Genomic DNA, 17,856 nt, shown 5'->3' on the forward strand with positions numbered 1-17,856 from the left:
TGAAAAGGAGACTCAGACACTTCCTTTTGATTCTACAACCCGATCTTTATTTTACACTGTTCTACTGTCTGTCATCTAGTGGACTGTCAATTAGAATCCCTCAAAAAAGGATGTGACTGGGCATGTTCATTGTAGTCTACCAGACAGCCTCCTCCGCCTTTTATCTTAGTCACTCGAATATGATTTTAGCCAGCAAATTGTTTGCCCTCTTCAGTGTTTAGCAGAAATATAACCCAAAAAATCAAATGAGCAAGTATCAAATGAAGGCTATTTAGGGCCCAGACGAGCTGTAACATGGCATAACGTAGAACAAAGAAGCATTTAAAACAATAAGAGTCATCCAAAAAGTATACAGGAGCATCAGCTAGATATATATCTGAGAAATTCGGCACACAATAAGCCCAACAGACTAATCAGTAGTCAAAGCAGAACTCAAACTTGGTGCAGCCTCTGAAGATTTAGAAAGAAGGGGAAGACCATCCACGCCAGGAAAAATGACTATATGTAGTCACAAAACTGTCTCTCCTGTCGGCTCATTTAAAAATGAAAAACATCTTGTTCAAATAATCAGAACCAATGCAAGTTTCACTTCTAGTAGATACCCCCATATCAAAGCTAGTCTAGAATCTGCAAAAGGCGATGATAAAGAAGATTCCAGATGGTGTCCTCTGCTCTCTGATCTGTGGCCTCTCTGTCTCTGTTTCTCATCTCAGGTTCTCCTTCTACCATTCAGGGAGGTCAAAATGCTACAAGAATACTCATCATTGCTCTTTGCAGTTTCTTCCTGGCCAATTACCCTACCATTCTGAGTTCCGAAAGTGGGATGTTGGGGAAGAGCTAACTTAGTTTCAGTTTTAACGTATTGTAAAACTGCATGTTTTTGGCACTTCTAAACTGCAAAAAGAGAACGAGGACCCATTTCTCTACATAAATTCCAGCAGGTACCATCAGCGGCAATTTTGTTGGAGAAAAACAGGAGTTGGAATTCAATTAGTCTGATCTGAGATGTCAAATTGAGGAGACACTATATTCTGTGGCGTAACAAAGGCCCCTGCAGCCCCTCTAGTGTGTGGGAGGGCTGTGATCCAGAGGGTAGATGCAAAGTACAGTGTGCACTAGTGGCAGGCCCCTGACTGGGTCCTGGGAGGTAGGAACCCCGTTCAGGTACTTTGGAGGGGGGCCCTTCAACTTTCGTTATACCACTGACTGTATTCTATTGATTTCCCAAATTCAGAACAAGCAGTTTGTGTTTCGCAGGTTTGAGAACCCATGTACAGGTGAAGAAAACAAGTTACTTACCTGTAACTACAGTTATCCAGTATTGGTATCTTTCATAAATTCACATGCTTGAATCATCCCCGTCGTCGAAGTGGGAGTCCCACAGTACATAAAGTAGCAATAAATAATAAATAAATGTTTTTTGCCATAGGCTATAATGGAGTCAGAGCTTGCTCATATATCCTATCCATGTCCTTTTGTGAAAGGACCCAAACCTGCCTGCTGTCCAATCAGGCACCAGCACCCTCTAGAACCTTCTCCAGAGAAACTCTCTTCCTCAGATTTTCCAGCACGAGAGTGAAAAATTAAAAAACCTGAGAGGAATGCGAGCATCAAAGGGGAGGAGGGTGGGTCGCATGTGAATTTATGAAAGATACCAATACTGGATAACTGTAGTTACAGGTAAGTAACTTGTTTTCTTATCCAGTATTGGATCTTTCATAAATTCACATGCTTGAATCTGAATAGACAGCAGTATGGTTGATAAACATTGAATCCAGCGTGGGTGGAGGGTGCGAGCATGAAGACCCTCTATCTAAATTATAGTTAATAATAATCATAATAACCTTTATAGAAAACGTATACATTTCTGAGCGTGAGTTACGAAGGAATACAGATACTCTAAGTACGTGCATATATACATATATATAATATAGATAAAATTCATCTATCTGCATACACATTAACAAGTACATACATACGTACACTTTAGATATTTCACCAGGAAACACAATAGAAACATGGTTATCTGCATCTTAAACCATATGACTATAACTAAGGAAAGATCTCACCTTAATGAAAGAGATGGCGTAGCACAGCTTGTCCTACTAGAGAGTCTGTTCTTTGTGATGACTCCAAACAATAGTGCTGCGTAAAGGAGTGTGTGGTTTTCCATGTCGCAGCCTGGCAAATTTTTTCAAGGGCAATACCTTGAAACAAAGCAGCCGATGTGGAGACTGCTCTTGTAGAGTGGGCTCTCGGGCGCCTAGTCAAGGGTTTTCCTGCCTTGGTGTGACAAAATTGGATTGTGGAAGAAATCCATCGGGCTATAGTGGCCTTGGTTACTCCTGTTCCCTGACGTCCCAGAGAATAAGATACTAGGAGTTGGTCTGATTTCCTGATGTTCTTGGTACTTTGCAGGTAAAATTTTAGGCATCGTTTAATGTCCAAAGAATGGAGAGTTCTCTCTGCTATCGTAGTAGGGTTTGGAAAGAAGGTTCGTAGAATAACTGGTTCATTGAGGTGGAATGAAGATGGAACTTTGGGAATATATCTGGGATTGGTTCGGAGCATAACGAAATCCTCAGAAAAAACTAAAAAGGGTTCTTTAGTAGTGAACGCTTGTATATCACTGACTCTTTTGGTAGAGGTGAAGGCGAGCAAGGTTGACACTTTCCAGGTGATGTACTTGAGTTCAGCTCTATGGATGGGTTCAAAAGGGGCTTTCATGAGCTGGGAGAGAATATTAAGGTGCCACTCTGGCGGAGGTAAGCGAACTGGAGGAAAGGTGCGGAACAGTCCTTTCATAAACTGTTTGATGACTCTGGTTGAACCATTAGAAGGCATGTTAGCCGATCGTCTGTAAGAGGCTATAGCTGCTAGGTGAATCTTGACTGATGCATAGGAAAGACCAGCCTTGGAAAGGTAGAGCAGGTAAGGAAGAATTTGCTCAGGATTGATTTGAAATGGATGAAAATTGTTCTGAGAACACCAAACACAGAACCTCTTCCATTTTAATTTGTATGTCTTATTCGTGCTCTCCGCTCGCGCTTTAGATAATATGAGCCTACATTCTTGGTCGATGTTCATATCTTGGAACTCTCTGAACTCAGGAGCCAAGCATGTAAGTGCAGTGAAGTTGGGTCGGGATGTAAGATGAGACCCTGATTCTTCGATAGAAGATTGTGGTTGCAAGGGAGACGGACTGGATTGGCTATTGACCGGAGGAGGAGCTCCGTGTACCAGTACTGCCTCGGCCACTTGGGGGCTATGAGAATGATCTTGCAGCCTTCGGTCTTCATTTTCCTGAGGAGTCTGGGAATCAGTGGAATGGGGGGAAAAGCGTATGCAAAGATCCCGGACCATCTTATCGAAAGAGCATTTCCCCACGACCCCGGGAGTGGGTATCAACTGGCGTAAAACTGGCATTTGGCGTTCAGGTTGGTGGCGAACAGGTCTAGGATCGGCCGACCCCATCGTTGAAAAATGCTCTAGAGTATGGTCTGGTTGAGTTCCCACTCGTGACAGTTGTCGTCTGTCCTGCTGAGAGAGTCCGCTAGAGCATTGTTGACCCCCGCCAGGTGCTCTGCCCTGAGGCGGACGTTGTTCCGTGTGAGCCAGTTCCAGAGAGACTGAGCTTCCCTTGAGAGGGAGAGGGATCTTTTTCCTCCCTGCTTGTTGATGTAGAACATGCTTGTTGTGTTGTCTGTTCTGACTAACACGGATGATCCTGCGATGCGTGGCAGAAAAGCTTTGAGCGTAAGATGAATCGCCTTCAGTTCTAACAGATTTATGTGCATCTCCTTTTGGAGCTTGGACCATCTGCCTTGAATGCGCATGTCCTGTAAGTGGCCTCCCCATCCTTCCAGGGAGGCGTCCGTGGTGATAACGAAATCTGCTATTGGTGCCAGAAAGGTTAGACCGTAGGAGAGGTGGTTGATGTGGGACCACCATTCTAACGTCTGCCGAATCCTTGGTGTGATGATTATTAAATCGTCGAAGGATCCTTGTGACTGGGTCCATTGGAGTTGTAGTTCTTCTTGTAGAGGTCTCATCTTGAGTCTTGCCAGCGGTACTAGGACTATGGCTGAGGAAATCATGCCCAGAAGCGATTTGAATAGTCGTACTGAAACGAACTTTCTTGCAGAGATTGTGACAGCCAATTGGGTCAGCTTCTGCTGCCTTGCTAGGGTAAGATATTCCTTGTTTTGGATAGTGTCCAATTCTGCTCCCAGGAAAACTCTCCTGCATGCGGGGAACACGACTGACTTTTGTAGGTCCACTGTTAGACCCAAACTGTTGAATAGTCTTAGGCAGGCATCTGTGGCTTTTGAGGCTAGTAGAGATGACGGAGCTTTTATGAGCCAGTCGTCCAGGTAAGGGAACACTTGGAAACCCTTGCTTCTGAGGGAGGCTGCGACTGGGGCAAGGCATTTCGTGAAGATTCTCGGAGCTGATCTGAGGCCAAATGGCAGGACTCTGAATTGATAATGGGCACCGGCTACTGTAAAACGGAGATATTTGCGATGTTTTTGGTGTATTGGAACGTGGAAGTAGGCGTCCTGGAGATCTAAGGTTGTCATAAAATCTCCAGGATTCAAGAGGTACAAGATATCTGACAATGTGATCATCCTGAAGGATTGTTTCCGAAGGAACTTGTTGAGCTTCCTGAGGTCTAATATAGGACGCCACTCTCCCGACTTCTTCCTTATGAGGAAAAAACGGGAGTAGAATCCGAGACCTCATTGCTGCAGAGGAACTGCCTCTATAGCCCCTTTGGCCAGAAGGCTGAGGACTTCCGCTTGAAGCAGACGAAGGTGGAGAGAGCTGCCTGATGTTGGTGGGTGAAGCGGTGGCTTTTCTGTGAACTCCAGGGTCACTATATCTAGCACCCACTTGTCCGATGTTATCTTCTTCCACTCTTGGATGAAGTTGGAAATGTTTGCTCCTATTTGTTGATGTTGCGGGCATTGAGGGAGCATAGCCGGTGCCTGTGGAAGATCATTGCTTTCTGGGTTGAACTCTGGATTGTGACCCCTGTCTTCGTTTCCCTCCCTGTCTGGTATAGGAGGCAGTTGATGATTGCCTGTACTGCTGATGGTATGAGAGCCTGTTCTGCGATTGCTGGTACTGTCTATGAAAGGAACCTCGAAATGAGGTGAAACCTCTCCCTCTAGCCCCTCGAAAGGGCTGCTTCCTGTACTGCAGGGTACCCAGGGACTTGGCCGTGTCTGTGTCCGTCTTAATGGTTTGAAGTGCGTCATCCACATGTTTGCCAAACAAAGATTCCCCATCGTAAGGCATGTCGAGAATTCGGGACTGCACTTCTGGTCCGAAGGATGTGGCCTTGAGCCAACCTTGTCGTCGTAAGACAGCGGCGCCCGCTAGTTGGCGGAAACCAGTAGAGGCTATGTCCAGAGCGCAGTCAATAATCTCTTCCGACGCACGCTCACCTTCCTGTAGGATCTTTCGTGCCTCTTCCTGCTTATTTTCTGGGATGAGGTCCAGGAAAGGTTGCATGTCGGACCACATCTGACGATCATATCGGCCTAAAATTGCTAATGAATTCGCTGCCCTGACAGTGATTGCAGACATTGAGGAGAATCTTTTGCCTATATTATCCAGTCTGCGACCTTCCTTGTCTGGAGGAGTGGAGACAGGCGTTGATGGATTTTTGGAGCGCCTTTGAGCAGCCTGTGAGATGACCGAATCAGGCTTTGGATGGCCAGTAAGGCATGCCGGAGAATCTTGGGTCGCCTTATATTTTTTATCCAGTTTTTGTGGAACTGGAGGAACAGTAGCCGGATTCCGCATAATCTTTGTGCCCTCGCTCCAAATGTAATCAATAATCGGAATGGACCATACCGACTTCCGTGATTGTTCTTTGAAATCATGCAGGAAACATTCCGATTGGGAGACAGATGTTGGTAGGTGGAAACGTACTGCAGCTCTGTCCATAAGATTATGGAAACCACCTATGTCCTCGGGCGGAGAATCAGAGGGGCGAGGAGGTGGTGGAGAAGGAGTGGGTGCCAAGTAATCATCCCATTCCTCTGTAGGATGTTGTGGAGTAGAAATTTCTCCTTCTTCTTGTTCTTCTTCCCCTGAAGTGGAACCTTCATCTCTAGGGGGTGCAGCTAACACCGAGTGTGATGTTGATCTTGGAGTAGCTGGAGGAGGAGGAGCATTACCTGGCGTCACCGTAGAGACCGGCGCCGGTGGTTGACCTTCCGCTGGAAACCTTCTCCTATAATCCTGAAGCATGGATTGTAAATCCTGGATTAAGGAGGAAGGCATTTCTACGGTGTCTCTGTGTTGAGGCTCCCGTGTTTCATAGTATTGGTCCTGATGAGAGTAGTATGGTTGATACTGTTCATACTCATTCTCTTCATCGTCATCTTGATATTTGACATGGAGCTGCGAAGGGCTATGTGCATCTCCAAAAGGACCTTCGTCCGATTCCTCACAGTCAGGAAGATAACTGGATAGTAAAGCCGACACCTTGTTTGGAGATGTGTCGGTAGGATAAACGTCCTGTGCAGGTAGACTTCTGATGCTGACCATGGCTCGGAGAGCTGGAAGAGGTAGGAATGGCCTCAACGTGTCCGCTAGGCATCACTGCTGTCGATGGCGTGAAAGTTGATGCAGCCGTGGATGGTGCAGATTTTTCCGTCGACGGTGGTCTCGTCGACGATGGTTTCGCCGACGATGGCCTCGCTGATGATGGTTTAGTCGACGGTAGTGTCGTCGACGGTAGTTTCTTTGACCCCGTCGATGGCGATAGTGCCGATGAGAATGACGTGGGTGAGGTTATAGTCAACGGGGCAGTCGTCGACGGTGCCGATGGAGTCTGGAGAGAAGGGATCGGACCCCTTACTGTCGATGTTAAGGTCGTCGACGCTGACGACGGTCTCGTCGACGATGAAGTGGAGACGGTAGATGTAGGTACCGTCGTCGTCGTCACGGTCGTCGACGGTGTCGTCGTTGTTGTTCTAATTTTCAGAGTCATCTTTCCAGAAGTAGAAGGCTCTGAAGAAGGAGATAGATGGTAAGAATCCTTCTTTTGAAGAGGAGAGGAAGGCTCAGAGGAGACTGAAGTCTGTAAGCCCTTCCCATGATGAGATTTCTGCCTCTTTCTGGATTTCTCTATGTGGCCTAGGTCCTCAGATCTGGACCTTTTATGTGGCCTCTCTGACCCACTCTCCTCACCTGAAGTACAGGATTTGGCCTGTAACCATGTCAGGAGTCTGCCCTCCCGGTCTCTGAGGGTCTTTGTGGAGAAGGTGCAACATATTTTGCAGTTTTTAACCTGATGTTGTGGGTAGAGACAGTACAAACATTCTTTATGTGGGTCATCCACATGGAGCCTTTTCTTCCCACAGGTCTTGCAAGGGCGGAAAAGGCCTTTTCTAGAAGAATCTGACATATATGAAGCTTTCTTGAGAGAAAATGTCTGAAGTAGAAGAAAAAACTGAGCAGAGCTCAGGGAGACTCCCTTCACACGACGTGCGGTAGAAAATCTGAGGAAGAGAGTTTCTCTGGAGAAGGTTCTAGAGGGTGCTGGTGCCTGATTGGACAGCAGGCAGGTTTGGGTCCTTTCACAAAAGGACATGGATAGGCTATATGAGCAAGCTCTGACTCCATTATAGCCTATGGCAAAAAATAATTATTTATTATTTATTGCTATTTTATGTACCGTGGGACTCCCACTTCGACGACGGGGAGGATTCAAGCATGTGAATTTATGAAAGATCCAATACGGGATAACCATATTTCATATTCTCAAATCCTCTGAAACAGGATCAGAATCACATTTTGCTATTCTAAACACATGAAACCCATGTGAAAAATCATGTATCAACTCAATTAACCCCTTCGCTGCCAGGCCTTTTCCCCTCAGGGGCCAAGCCTTTTATTGGCTGTTTGGGGCAGTTCGCGCTTAGGCCCTCATAACGTTTTGTCAACATAAGCTACCTAAGCTAAATGTGCGTCCATTTTTGTCAACATCCTAGGGATTCTAGAGGTACCCAGACTTTGTGGGTTACCCTGAAGGAGACCAAGAAATTAGCCAAAATATAGCAAACATTTCATTTTTTTTTTTTAAACAAAATTGGAAAAAGGGCTGCAGAAGAAGGATTGTGTTTTTTTCCCCTGAAAATGGCATCAACAAAGGGTTTGTGGTGCTAAAATCACCATCTTCCCAGCTTTCAGGAACAGGCAGACTTAATTCAGAAAAAACCCAATTTTTCACACATTTTTTTACTTTTTTTGTGCTTTCAGCCTTCTTCCAGTTAGTGACAGAAATGGGTGTGAAACCAATTTTTCACACATTTTTGGCATTTTACTGGGACATATCCCATTTTTACTTTTTTTGTGCTTTCAGCCTTCTTCCAGTTAGTGACAGAAATGGGTGTGAAACCAATGCTGGATCCCAGACAACTAAACATTTCTGGATAGTAGACAAGATTCTGAATTTGGCAAGGGGTAATTGGTGTAGATCCTGCAACGGTTTCCTACAGAAAAGAACAGCTGAAATAAAAAAAATAGGGAAATTGAGGTGAACAGCCATTTTTCTCCACGTTTTACTCTAACTTTTTCCTGCAATGTCAGATTTTTTAAAGCAATATACCGTTACGTCTGCTGGACTCTTCTGGTTGCGGGGATATATATAGGGATTGTAGGTTCATCAAGAACCTTAGGTACCCAGAGCCAATAAATGAGCTGCACCTTGCAATGGGTTTTCATTATATACCGGGTATATAGCAATTAATTTGGTAAAATATAAAGAGTGAAAAATAGGTATCAAGAAAACCTTAGTAGTTCCAAAATGGGCACAAGATAAGGCGTGAGAAGCTGTGGTTATTTGCATATCTCTGAATCCCGGGGTGCCCATACTAGCATGTGAATTACAAGGCATTTCTCAAATAGACATCTTTTTTACACACTGTCTTACATTTGGAAGGAAAAAATGTAGCGAAAGACAAGGGGCAATAACACTTGTTTTGCTATTCTGTATTCTCCCAAGTCTCCCGATAAAAATGGTACCTCACTTGCGTGGGTAGGCCTATTGCCTTGCGAAAGGAAATGCAACATGGACACATTTTTACACTGAAATCTGACATGTTTTTTGCAAAGTGTCTAGCTGTAGATTTTGGCCTCTAGCTCAGTCGGCACCTAGGTAAACCTACCAAACCTGCGCATTTTTGAAAACTAGACACCTAGGGGAATCCAAGATGGGGTGACTTGTGGGGCTTTCACCAGGTCCTGTTACCCAGAATCCTTTGTAAACCCTCAAAATTTGACCCAAAAAAAAAAAACAAGTTTTCCTCTCATTTTGGTGCCGGAAAGTTCTGGAATCTGAGAGGAGTCACAAACTTCCTTCCACCCAGCGTTCTCCCAAGCCTCCTGATAAAAATGGTACCCCACTTGTGTGGGTAGGCCTAACGCCTGCAACACGAAATACCCCAAAACACAACGTGGACACATCACATTTTCCCAAAGAAAACAGAGCTGTTTTTTGCAAAGTGCCTAGATGTGGATGTTGGTCTCTAGCTCAGCCGGCACCTAGGGAAACCTACCAAACCTGTGCATTTTTTAAAACTAGACACCTAAGGGGATTTCAAGATGGGGTGACTTGTGGGGCTTTCACCAGGTTCTGTTACTCAGAATCCTTTGCAAACCTCAAAATGTGGCCAAAAAAACACTTTTTCCTCACATTTCGGTGACAAAGTTCTGAAATCTGAGAGGAGCCACAAATTTCCTTCCACCCAACATTCCCCCAAGTCTCCCAATAAAAATTGTAAAAAATTATCAAATACAAAACTACCTGTTTTTGCCGGTGGGGGGGCGGTCTGCGTTTTTTGGTCCTGGGCTCAGCAGCCATCTAAGGAAACCTACCAAACCCAGACATTTCTGAAAACTAGACACCAGAGGGAGCCCAGGGAGGTGTGACTTGCGTGGATCCCCCAATGTTTTCTTACCCAGAATCCTCAGCAAACCTCATATTTAGCTATAAAAATCATATTTTTCTCACATTTCTGTGTGGGATTACCGCACCGGGACAAATTTCCTACCACCCAAAGTTCTCCTCAGTCTCCGGGTAAAAATTATAATTTACTTGTGTAGGTGGGCCAAGTGCCTGTGACAGGTAAGAGCCAAAAACATGTTGAAATTGATGGGGAACCAAAGCGGGTCCAAAAGGGAATTTTGGAAAAAAAACATTTTTAGGGTGACAAGTTCAGCAGAATTTTTATCAGTATAGATGAGACAATGTTGAGTGGTAGGCATTTTGTGGGTTCCTGCAGATTCCGGAAAGTTCCATCATAAAAATGTAGGAAAAATGTGTGATTTCCAGCAAAGTTGGAGGTTTGCAGGGCATTGTGGGTAAGAAAATGATGCGGGATGCATGTGAAGCACACCACCCTGGAATCACCAGATGTTTAGTTTTTAGATGTGTCTAGGTCTCATAGATTTTTCTACCTGGCAGCGTCCCAAAGTCAAAAAAAGTGCAGCCCTTACCACTCCAAGTGGGCGATTTTGAGAGTTACCAAGCTCTCATGGCCCAACTAAATACCCAAACCCAAAATAATCGAATGTCCTCGAGCTTGCCGTGGGATAAGTTGTTTTAGTGAGCGGGGGAGAGCTGAAAGACTGTTACCCCCTTCAGTTGGGGTGGGGGCATAACCAATATCTAGTAGACTTTCTGCCCCCCGGGGTGTGGATCGGGGGTAATTGCCCAATCTGCCCACTGGTGGGCAGAACAACTTTGGCCTCATTCATTTGGGGTGGGGGTATGGCCATACCCCCACCCTCTTATTTTGAAAAACAAAATCTTTCCTGGTCTCTGGTGGGCTTTCTGCCCCCCTAGGGGGCAGATGGGCCTTCCAAAAATATGGGCCAGCAGTAATGTCCCCCCATGAGGAGAGACCTTTGCCCAAGGGGTTGCCCCCAAACAAAACACACACATACACACACCAATCCCTGGTGTCTAGTGGTTTCTACCGCCCTTGGGGACAGACTGGCCTAACAAATAAAGGCTGATCTGCCCATGGCCTAAATACAATTTGCCCCCCAGGGGAGGGACCCTTGCTAAGGGGTCGCTCCCCATACATAAAAACAAAGTAAATTAAAAAAAATATATCCCTGGTGTCTAGAGGTTTCTGCCCCCGGGGTGTGGGCAGAAATGGCATAAAAATATTTTGCCTCTCCGGGGAGCGGCAGTAGCCCAAGGGGCCGCTCCCCTTACCCCTAAGTATATAAAAAAAAAATCCCTGGTGACTAGTAGCTTGATCGGCCTAATTATATTAGGCAGATGTGCCCCAGGGGGGCAGAAATGGTCTAAAAATAATTTGGCCCCCCAGGGATCGACCCTTGCCTAAGGGGTTGCTCCCCACATATAAAAAAAAATTAACAAAAAAAAAGTATCCCTGGTGTCTAGGGGTTTTCTGCCCCCCCCCCCCTCCCCTAATTATAGTAGGGCGATCTGCCCCGGGGTGGGTGGTGTAGAAATGGGCAAAAAATGATTTGTCCCCCTGCGGAGTGGCCCTTGCCCAAGGGGTCGCTCCCCTCTTGACAATCACCTAAATAAAAAAATTCCCTGGTGTCTAGTGGGCATTTCTGCTGCCCAATCGCATCGCTAGCGCTTCCTCAGAGAGCCAGTACCTGGACGTAATTGTTACGTCCGTGGCACCTGAGAGATGCAACCACGGCCGTAACCATTACGTCCATGGTGTTTAAAGGGTTAATGTCTCACAGATTGCAATTTGAACTGTTTACAATGACTGGAGAATAGACCTATGGATGGGACGTAGCTATAGGGGGATGTTTTGGGGTGTTACACCCCCCTACCAAATGTGATTCTGTAGTAAATAGTTGGGTACAAGTGCTTTCAGTCGCGCCAAGTGAAGCGCCTGCCAGATTTCACCTGGGATTTTTAAACACCTACAATGACAAAAACACACACTCTCTCCTCTATGTTTTTTGGAGCCCTTAACAGATGTTAATTTGTTTAAAGAATATTGTGTTCTCAGTGCCCTTAACAATCTGCCCTTTACTCTCTTTCCACTACCCCTTAAGACCCCCTCTGCTTCTCATATAATGTGTTTTAACAAGCTGTCCCAGCATGATTGGTGGGGGAAAAAAAACCTGAAGCTAACCCCCCCATACTGACCAAACTACGCCCCTGGACCTGTTAATTTCATAAACGAGTGAGATAACCCAGGATACCTAGCCTTTGTCTCACTCCTTATATAAGCCAAGAGGGCGAACAATGGTGTGCTAAGGAATGCTATATCAGGGCAAAATAAGAAAAATATGTGCAAGAAGGCCTTTTTTTAAATTCATGTTTTAAAATGAAATTGTCCACATAAGCTTTCATCACTTAAAAAAAAACAATCTCCATAATTAGAAACACAGATATACAGTTTTCGAAGGTTTAATAATTGTAAAACCTATTTTACGATATATAGATGACTGTTTAAAATATGTATATATAATGCTTATTTGATAGTTATTTAAAACCATGAAAAAATAAATGCTGTAATACTAATCTATTTGTTAGTCTGACATTAATAAATACTAACGCACTTAAAAAAATATTAAAATAACATTAATCACAAGTGACAGCAGTAGATAAGCGACCTGGAGTGCGGCAGCATTATATTGTCCCCAAAGTTAAGGATGTCTTTTGTTGGCTCAATTTTAAAACAACTAGTTGGCAATTAGACAGTCGAATGAAAGTGCAAGTGTGCTACAATGTTCGTAGTCTTTATATTCAAAGATACAGCCGCCTTCCACTTGCAGTTGGGTCCCCAACCCTGTGCTTTGTCCAGGCGCAGGACTGGTCACCTGCCACATACATTTAAGTTGTTCTCTCCTCAAATTTGTCCATAAACTTAGAGAATATCACAGTCATTATACAGTCTGATCCTTGAAAGCAGAGGCAGATGGCCTCCTAGCAGGAGCGAATATTCAAGTTGCGAAATAACAGCTTAAGCAATGATTTACTTTCTAGCTCAAAAGTTAGACAAACACAAAGATAATGGGCCAAAGAGTCTTTACAAGAAGGACAGAAGCAAAGGAGGGTGGGCATATTTCTACCCCTGAGCCACTCTGCCGACATCGACCAAGCCCATGCGCAGCCTCACAAAGTTTAGTTTGAAAAACCTGGAAAGCTGTAGCGATTGTTTTTGTTGCAGCAGTGGCCGCATATGAATGTATACTACAAAGCAGACTTATGTATTTACATCATGCTTGACTTAGCCAAATACATACAATTAAAATGTTGATTCTATTCTGTACACCGATGTTCTATAGAGAGCAGATTTGGGCCTTTGATGAAGTAACCCAGTAATCAAATTTATCTGGGGCAAAAAACAAAGGGAGACTGTGGAGGTGACCTGACTCCTACGTGGGACTTAAACAGGGATGGGGAGAGGGGCTGAGAGACTGATCTCCTGTAGGATACCCGTGGAACAAACCAGTCTTACCCTCCTGGTCCTTCATTTGGGAAATAAGAAAAACCGTGTTGAGAGTCGCCTACAGAACATCAAGGACCTATCTATGCGTCCTGCCCCCGCCTGGAGTACTAGACTTTTGCCGCTCACTTCTCTTTGTGGCATAGCTTGTGATGTTGGGGGACCGGATCGTGAGGGTCCTATGCACTGCACACCTAGGGATCCTGAGACGGCGACCACCCTGAATCTCTCTTGTGTTTAGTCTGGATCTCCTAGCGTGCCACGCAACAAACCCGCAAAAGAGACACCCATCTCCCTATGGAATAGGCCTTCCAAGGTGGAACTGGAGAAAACAGAGGGGGCTTTAGACTCCTGGGATGACCCTCCGCACCAATGAATATTACACAGGATATCCTAACACGCTTCCTCCAAGAAATTCACAAAGAAATAGGTTCACTTAAGGAAGACCTGAAATCGTGCATTAAAGATGTGTGGCGAGAAGTAACAGAGATCGGGAGTTGAGTCAACAATCTACAGTAGACGCTAGATCGTAGGACCAGGATCTCCTGTAAAGACGTGTGAATGCCCTGGAACAACAGAACATAGAACTGCAATCCAAACAAGAAGATCTCGAGAATTGAAGCTGAAGAAATAACCTTCGCAACAGAGGTATACCGAAAGAGGTGACATCATGGCCTTCCCTGCGGCCCGCCTCCACTCTCAGGGGGATACTGGGGCCCGGTTCTTGGCCCTGGATCGTGCTCATAGGGTGGCTTCTGCGCCTGGGTAACCAAAAGCTCCCCTGACATCCTAGTGAGGGTCCACTATTTCACCGAAAAAGAATCGATACTCTTAGCGGCACGCAAGTCACCCAACCTGACTTTTCAGGGCCATAACTTTCAACTGTACCAGGACCTCTCCCCCCTTACCCTTCGCCGACGAAAGGACTTTAAACCAATCATGGATCACCTATGTAGCAGGGAAATCTGCTAGCAATGGGGACACCCGTTCGCCCTCATCTTTGACTGGAAAGGAAAGAGACAATATCTGAGATCCCTCACGGAACAAGGAAATTCCTCAATCTTGCAGACGCAGACTCTGATGCAGCCCTGGGTTGGGAGGCCTCACCTCCTAAGAAACCCCTGATATTGGGCTGGGAGACCGTGGGCCTGCACCGTAAAAAACCTCGGACAAATGAGGCATCCTGGAGGAAAGCAAAAGATGATATTATTCAACACCTGCGACGGGTGGACCACACTCCGTCACCTTCTCCATCAACTGTGGGCACTCCCTGATCCCTGCCACCTGAGCCTTACAGGGAGAGCTGCCTACTTCACACTCCTCTCTTGTGCCCCAAACTTGTGCATTATGGCTGTGGCGCTGACAAGGAGTCCAGGGAGCTCTTGCGGCAACTAATCTCTGACATGGTAACAGATGAGGTCTAGTCCTCCCCCCCCCCCCCCACCCTGCTGAACCTTCCCTGAGGGTGACTCCTCTGGAGGACAAGGATGAGTTGCTCCGCTACTCTCCAAGGGAAGAGAGCTTCAGGTCTGTTGATCGTTGTTCAATGTTTATTTGTCTTTTCCTCCCCTTTGTTACTATTTACTGGTCTGCTACCACGGCTTGGACTTCTGCGCTTTTCCTAGGGGGTTCTAACTCAACACTCCCCAGTGTTTACTCAACTTTTGGGGTTCTTTTCCATGTCCTTGCACACTCAGATCCTACTGCACCAGGGGGGGGGGGGGGGGGGTGACATACTCGACCTAGCTGGGAGCAGTCCCTTCACTAGTTGTAGCCTATGACTTCCCTTTCACAAGGAACCAAATTGCTCTCTATTAACATCAGGGGCCTGAACTCTCCCAATAGGCACATGCAAGTCTGGGGATACATCCTTCGGCATGATCCCTATCTTGTGTTCTTGCAGGAGACTCGCTTCAGGGGCATAGATAGAACAAGTATGACACATCCACGCTATCCTGTCCATCATTGGGCCTACACAGACACAAAAACTGTTGGAGTGGGCATACTAGGCAAAGCATCCTTTTGCTCAAACATCATCAAGGTAGTACGCGATCCTGAAGGCAGATACATCAGCCTACATCTTTCTCAAAACCGGCAAAAGCTTACGCTTTTTAACATATATGCTCCAAATACAGGACAGGACATATACATCTGCAAGATCCTAAATGAACAATTGGGGGAGTCGGGGTGACATAGTGGTGGGAGGTGACCTTAACTTGGTGTGGGATCCCACGCTTGATCGTCACACTACTGCCTCCCATGGGGCCGGCGCCATTTCGGCACAACTTAAGAAAATCATACAAGACCTGGGCCTGGTTGACGCTTGGCAGCATCAACACCTGGATTACCACAATTATTCCTTCTATTCTTGTGTACCCACCACCTACTCTCGTATTGACTATGTATTCATCACCCCCGCTCTCGCTCTACTTCCTCTTTTAGATAGCACTGAAATATCTGACATATCAATCTCGGATCATGCACATGTGGCCCTGTCCTGGTTGCCCTCCCTCAAGCTACCTGGGCACACACCCAAATGGCACCTTCCCCCGGTTCTGTTGCACGACTCAGTTGACATCAATGACATCCACACAGGCATAAAGGACTATTTTACACGCCACACCGAAAATGACACCTCATTGCACACCATATGGGATGGGTTCAAAGTCACCATATGAGGGATAATTACCACAATTGCTATAGCGGCATGGAGAGAAGCCCGCCTAGTGGAAGACGCTGCACCCTGGAACAACATGATAAGGCACACCCTACACCTCACAACAAATGGCAGCTAGCCTTATTAAGAGGGCAACTCAGGACACATAAAACAAATAGAGAGCGGAACGTGCCCTTACGCTTAAGCAGCGCTTTTATGAGGGAGGCAATAAAACGGGCTCTCTTAGTACACAGACTCTGCCTATCCCAGCTTAAAGCCCGTATCGACCGAATACACCATGTGGATGGAGGGTGGATACACAGGGAGGAAGGTAAACGCCAGGCCTTTCAATCTTTATCAACAGCTATACGCCAGGGAGGACGCCCCCCAAGCAGAAATTGACGAATACTTAGCAGCCTGAAACTGGAAATCCGCCCACCAGCAGGCGATTGAGAACAATGCCCCTATCACACAGGAGGAGACCACGAAGGCATTACAGGCACTACCAGTAGGTAAATCCCCCGGACTGGATGATCTCCCGGTCAGCCTTTTTAGACTATTCTTGCCTGAACTGGAGGACTTTCTCCCCTGGCTTTTTAATTCTTTTACCCATGACACGGGCCTTACACCATCTATGACAATGGTTGAGATTCCTCTAATTTCTAATCCGGGCAACGACTCCTCCTATTGTCAGTCGTATCGTCCAATTGCCCTTCTTAACACTGATGCAAAGCTCTTCACCAAAATACTGGCTATGCGGTTGGAGTGACTCCTGCCTGGTCTCAGACTCTGATTACGTGGAATTTGTATGGGATAGACATGGGGCAGACAATGTGCGACGTATCGATCACCTTATAGCAAAGGCACATAGACACCAGCTACCAGCCATTCTACTGTCCGTGGATGCAGAAAAGCCCTTTAAACAGGGTCAAATGGACCTTCCTTAATTCGGTCCTCTTAAGATAGGAATTGGTCCTAACCTACTCACTAAGATAATGGCATCATATGCCACCTTAACAGCCACAATCCGAGTCGATGGTACCTGCTGGGCTCCAATCTACATAGGAAGAGACACTAAACACGGTGTCCGCTATCATGCCTACTCTTTGCCTTAGTGGTGGAACCGCGAACCGTTACAATACGGCAGGCCAACACAATTGTGGGAATACCCTTTGGCGGTAGGGAAAACAAAGTCAGCCTCTTTGCAGGTGATCTGCTACCAACTCTTACGCAGTCATGCACTTCTCTTCCGGCGGTTGTCGAGGCTCTTGACAACTGTCTCTGGCTTTAAAGTTAACCTCTCCAAATTGTCAGTCTTGAATCTCACTGTTCCGAAGTAAGACATCTCTCAATTGCAAAGCCTGGTGCCCTTCAAGTGGGTAACTCATTCAATTTGCTACTTGGGACTCAACCTCATGCCCACCCTTGATACAAGGACAGCAGTGAACTGGCTTCCATTGCGGAAGGGCATATTAGAGGAACTCCGCCGACAGCAACCTCTGTACATTCCGCGGCTAGGGTACATCAATGTCATAAAAATAAATGTTCTGCTGAGAGTCCTTTATGTGTTTCAAACTCTACTCAACTTAGTACCGCAGGACGATACACTTAGGCCACAGCGAGACATTAGGGCTTTTTTTTTGGAACAACAAGAAACCCAGAATCTCAAACGCACTTTTGATGCAGCCGTGCGATAGAGGAGGTTTAGCATGCCCCAGCCTTCTAGAG

At 46.0% G+C, this 17,856-nt stretch overlaps 1 protein-coding gene across 3 annotated transcripts in view; it reads right to left on the bottom strand.

The window, feature by feature from the left end:
• The window catches only part of ENO4 (enolase 4), a 434,196-nt gene that overhangs the window by 259,697 nt on the left and 156,643 nt on the right, over window positions 1-17,856 (bottom strand). The window lies entirely within an intron of this gene.

Source organism: Pleurodeles waltl, chromosome 6 (genome assembly GCF_031143425.1).
Source record: "Pleurodeles waltl isolate 20211129_DDA chromosome 6, aPleWal1.hap1.20221129, whole genome shotgun sequence".
Classification (NCBI taxonomy): Eukaryota; Metazoa; Chordata; class Amphibia; order Caudata; family Salamandridae; genus Pleurodeles; species Pleurodeles waltl.